This window comes from Vipera ursinii (genome assembly GCF_947247035.1).
Source record: "Vipera ursinii genome assembly, chromosome: 3".
Taxonomy (NCBI): Eukaryota; Metazoa; Chordata; class Lepidosauria; order Squamata; family Viperidae; genus Vipera; species Vipera ursinii.
In genome coordinates, this window is record NC_139516.1 from 190,377,070 (window position 1) to 190,382,921 (window position 5,852).

Genomic DNA, 5,852 nt, shown 5'->3' on the forward strand with positions numbered 1-5,852 from the left:
CCGCGGTAGGATTTGTTTGCTCCACACGTGACGGAGGAGGGGCGCGGTTGCCTACACACACACACACACACACACCCCTCCCCGGGCAGGCGAGGAGCGAGGCGGAGCGGCGGCAGGTGGAGGTGACTCCGCGGAGCGCCGGGTCGCCTCGCTTAACGCGCTAGCGAAGGAGGAGGAGCGTCAGCGGCGGCCCCGAGTCGCGACGGAGCTTCGATGGAGCTTCGACTACTAAGCCAGCGTTTCCCAACCTTAGGAACTTGAAGATGCGTGGACTTCAACTCCCAGAATTCCCCAGCCAGCTATGCTGGCTGGGGAATTCTGGGAGTTGAAGTCCACGCATCTTCAAGTTCCTAAGGTTGGGAAACGCTGTACTAAGCTAATGGGTCAGACAGAGCGAAATCGCTTTGCCTTCGATGATTATTGTAAAGTCGCGTGCTTCGCATAGAGACAGACACGGAGCTGGGGTAAAGATGAGTTTATTCTGAACAGAAACGAACTGGGGGAACAGGGAAGCCTGGCGTCTATTTGTACCTGCCCAGGTGGATGGCATCCAATCAGTTCAAACCTGGGCTTCCTGCCAGTGCAGGTGACAATGGGTGTAGATCAGGGGTCTTCAAACTTGGCCCTTTTATGACTTGTGGACTTCAACTCCCAGAATTCCTCAGCCAGCAAGCTGGCTGAGGAATTCTGGGAGTTGAAGTCCACAAGTCATAAAAGGGCCAGGTTTGAAGACCCCTGGTGTAGATCCTGGCTTCCCACCAGGCTGACCATGCCTGCGGCTGTCAACAGCTTAAGTCATTAGGCTTATCCTGAGTGAGCAGTCATCGCCGGGAGCTGTCCAGCCCCTCTGCTGATCTGCACCATCAGCCTCTTGCTGTGCTGTCCTTTGTGTATGCTGGGAGGCATACACTGCAATTATGTTTAAGGGCAGCTGCTAAGAACAACCCTCCTGTGTTTATGGTGACTCCGAGCTATGCTCTTGCAAAGCCTGTATTTCCTAAAATAACGAATTATCATACAAGTGAAGATTGGTGGTCCCAGGGCCACCTTTCATTAAGTTCATAAAATCTCAGATTTTATTCAAAGGCTTGCCTCGCCGCAATCGTTTAAGTGGCGATTTTGTGCTGATGAAAGTCAATCTATAATAATCTGGCTTTGTGTTAAGAGATCGTGTGCCCTTGCAGTATCACGGGCCCTCTTTAAGGACTCCTAAAGAGAACTTCATAGGTCATAAGCAGTGCTCTGAATTTTACAGAGAAGCTACTGAAAGTCAAGGTAGCATCTGTAACACTGATTTTCTGTGAAAGGAGTAACTCTCACCTGCCAGCCAGACAGGCTGATGCATTCTCCATCAGTGCCGGCTTCAGAGTATTCTTTAAAGCAGACCCAGGTAAAATGCATTGCGGTAGCTGATGTGGGAGATACTAAGGGCATAGTATGGATAATCATTGCCCAGGCAATATGTTTCAGAAGGGGGCTACAACAAGAAACAACTGCACTGGGGAAAAAATCCCCCTAACCATAGCTTCAAATGCCTGTTAAAGGAGGAATGCTCGCACTGCAAACCTGCTTCTTTGGAAAAACTGCCTCCCCATATGGAGACATATGGAACAGGAGAATTGCTAGATGTTTTCTGAATAAATAACATACTTGCAAGATTCAATCCCAGCTTGTTTCTTCCCATTCCAGTTCTGTAACAGCCTCTACATCCTGAGTTGGGACTTTAACTACAGGTCAGCCCAGAGTGGTGATGTATTATTGAGTGTCACTAATATACTGATGACGTTGTATCCCAATCTGACAATGGCCTCCAGTGACTTTCATTGGTCATATTAAACCAGGGGTCTTCAAACTTGACCCTTTTATGACTTGTGGACTTCAACTCCCAGAATTCCTCAGCCCCTGTATTAAACCCTCTGAGCCTTTTGAGCAGCAGCAGTTCTCTAGTAAATACTATCTACTCAGGAAGAATTAGAACTATGTAGAAGAGGCCCTTTGGCTCCCGGTTCTCAAAATAGGGCCAGAAGGTTAATATGACTGATGGCAGTGGAGGCCACTGAGAGAACTAACAGTAGCTAGGATTATATCCTAGACCTTCATCTTAGCTGATGTCTGTTTATGCACAATCTACAAGAGAATACAAGAACACCACAAAAGCATTCTTTACATATAATTCAGTGGTCTGGAAGTATAGAACAAAAAGGAACCAGAATCACAATGTAAGTGGGTTAATAGCCTGGTACTTGTTATTGAGTACAACATAAAAAGCAGCAGGATGGTTTGCAGCACAGGTCTTTCACAACAGAGATTAAAAGACAAAAGAAAGATGTGTATGCCCTCATTCATAAAAGGCAGATCTAACACTGACCTAGTTTTATGTCCTTTCACAACAAGGGTTTACATCTTGTTTTGATTTATTTTCTTTCATCCAATCCAGTGGTCTATAAAGCAGGTATTCAGGGAGCTTTAACATTGCCTGATGACACTGTCACAAAGAAAAAGATATGAATACCATAAAACCTATCTCCTGATGTTCTCTCAGAAGAGTTTTATGTATATTTTAAAAACATTCAGGGGCAAAATAGTTACTTGAGAGACTTCATATAACAGCTGCCACTTTGTGGACTAGTTGCTAGCAACACCATCTCCATCTACCATCTCAACATAAAGAATTGCAAAGAAGAGCCCCCAGTTGTGAAACCTGCCAAGCACTCCAGAAAGATACTTGGACAATAATACCATAGGCTGCAGAAAGAGCTGGGACAATCCCAGAATTCCCCATTGAATATGCCAGCTGGGGAATTCTGGGAGTTCACGCAGCTCAAAATTTGAAAAACATGGATCTAGGATGCAGCCTAGGCAAGCCAAAAGATTTGACATACTTGGTCTACATAATCTAATTATTTATGACAGTATGAAGCTGACCACCTTGTTAACTTTCTTGCCTAACCATGAAAAATTGGAAACTGGCCTGCATTGCAAATTACCTAAGTTTGAGGAATCCAGAAGGGCCTTCTTAAGCAGTACTCTAATAAGTGCCTACTTTAAATGAGATAAACTAGCAAATGAAGGGGAATTAAAATGCTGCTCGTATTCATATATCATTAGCTGAACTGTAGAACAAGAATGGTGGGTCATGGAGGAGAAAAGTAAAATATCATTTCCTTTTCTTCTCCTACTAAAAAGAACGTTTGACTGATACAAAACTGAACAACAAAAAATCTTATGTAAGAACTTAAATTCTTACCAAATAAATCCAACTGCATGTATATAACAATGCAAAACCCTTTCAGGTATCATGTTTTATTCTTCTCCAATAGGTCTTAGTTGTTTCTTCAACATCTATCTTTCTTTCAGTCTTGCATCTTAAATCAGGGTGTAACATAGATTATGATATTATGATTTACCTTTTCAGACTGACGATAGCCTGGTGCTTTGCCTTGAAATTTCTGATTTCTGAAATAGGATTATTCTTAGCTGGCCCCAGGCTCCCTCAGTGATCTACCTCAGTTTCTTGAGACCAACAGAGAAACTAGCATGATGGATAGATTGCTTGTACAGAAAAATGGGAGGTTTGTGTGAATTAACAAATGACCACTTGAAGAACCAGTTATGGCATTTTGTTCTCTGCCTTTGATTTATGTACATCTCATGTTTTAGTCACCATGTTGTAAAAAGATGTTGATACTCTAGAAAGAGGACAGAGAAGAGCAACAAAGATGATTAGAGGACTGGAGGATAAAACATATAAGGAACGGTTGCTGGAATTGGGTATGTGTAGTTTAATGAAGAGAAGGACAAGGGGAGACACGATAGCAGTGTTCCAATATCTTAGGGGCTGCCACAAAGAAGAGGGAGTCAAGCTATTCTCCAAAGCACCCGAAGGCAGTACAAGAAGCAACAGATAGAAACTAATCAAGGAGAGAAGCAACCTAGAACTAAAGAAAAACTTCCTGACAGTTAGAACAATTAATCAGTGGAACAACCTGCCTCCAGAAGCGGTGAATGCTCCAACACTGGAGTTGGAGTAGATGACATCCAAGGTCCCTTCCATTATTATTATAAAACTTTTATTCATAAAACATGAAACTCAGTCAACTGAACACTCAAATTGACTGGCACTAATGGCTGACACAGGTTGCCGCCAGCATCCTAGGTATCAACCAGGTATCTCCTTAAAATGTAAGATGTTCCGAGTAGCGCAGTTTTTTGTAGCTTTGCTGGAGTTTTTGCAGAAAGTTTTTGCAGAAAGTTTTGCAGAAAGCTGCAAAAAAAAACTAAGTTTTTGGACATAGTTCCCAGTGCTCCGATGACAATGGGTATCACTGTTACATGTTTCATCCATCTAAGGTCCCTTCCATCATCATCATCATCATCATCATCATCATCATTATATTGTTGTTGTTATGTCAAGAAGATAGTAATAATAACCAAGCATGCTATCAATTGTGAAAGATTATTAAACCACACTTCAGGTGTCCATAACAAAGCAGTAGACATTTATTAGAAAGAACAAGCTCTGCCAGGAAAAAAGAGTCAAAGCCTGCTATTTCTGTAGGGAGTGTGAAGAATTTTTTGAGACTGATCAGAAAGGAAAAAAGGTAAGACTTTCCTGGTTTATATTAAAAGAAGGGACAATTTTCAGAAGAAACTGGAAGTGAGATAAAAGCACTATTTTATCCCGGTGGAACACAACGTAAGGCGGATCTTCAAAAAGGTTCACTCATTCATCAGAAGTTACTAATAAAAAACATATTTTCATTTTCAACCAGCAAAGATCAATTGCAGTTAATGTTTCAAATACTTTAATATTAAAGTAGAAAGAATGCTCTAGTCTAGGAAGTAGCCAGAGGTAAAAACAGTTTCTAAGGTCCTTTGAAGAACCACTTTATAAGCAATTATGAAAAAGACTGTGTAATATTCTATTGGAAAAAGCTGTAATGGTTGAAAGATAAACCTTTGAAGAAAAAATGTAATGGTATGTGGGAATGAACTTGGAGATAGCAGTCACAAACTAGACAACCATAATGCAAAAGGTATCTTCAGTCCATGGAAGCCAAGGAGACATGGGAAGCAGACCTTCCCTAGTTTTTCAGAATAAAAGGAGAGGAATACTTTCCAACTTGCAAGATTCTGTTAATGTGATTTACAATAAATGAAGAACTAGTATTTACTGAGGTACTTGGCTGGGCTACCTTGAAGGGCTAGTGAGGTGAAGTAAATGGCAACTATTTTTGAGTACCACAGAAAGACCCAGCAAAGGAAGAAAGTGGATTGACACTGGGAGAGCATATGAGATTTCTTTCTGATTTCATGGAGCATTTGATTGGGTAAAAAGATCTTTCACCTTTAAAATTAGTAAGTTCAACATCTTGCTCATATAGAAGACATTGGTCACTAAACAGACTTAATTAGATGGTGGTATTTAATAAACAAACTCTATTAAAGAAGGAAAGGATTCAGGAAGGTTTTGCCTAGTTTTTTGCTCTTACAAGAGATCATAAAGCTTACCACTTCGATGTTCCTAGTAAGTGGGCTATGGCTATTATCCTGTTTCATTTAGTAAATTACCAACCAGTAAACTCCTGATCACTGTAAATTAGATGCTAGATAGCTGTGTTGGAAACTTCAAGATTGGCTGGGAGCTTCTGGCTGAGGAATGTGCAAGCTTTAGAACAGGAGAATCTATGGTCCAGGTATTACCGTTATGGCTTTAAAAAAAAAAGTAAATCCAGAGCACTCTGTAAATAACATTTGACAACTTTATTAGTGACTGTTGATTATAGAAAAATCTTGTAGGGAAACGTTTGTGGCTTAAAACATTGATATATACCACATGCTCCATATGTGAG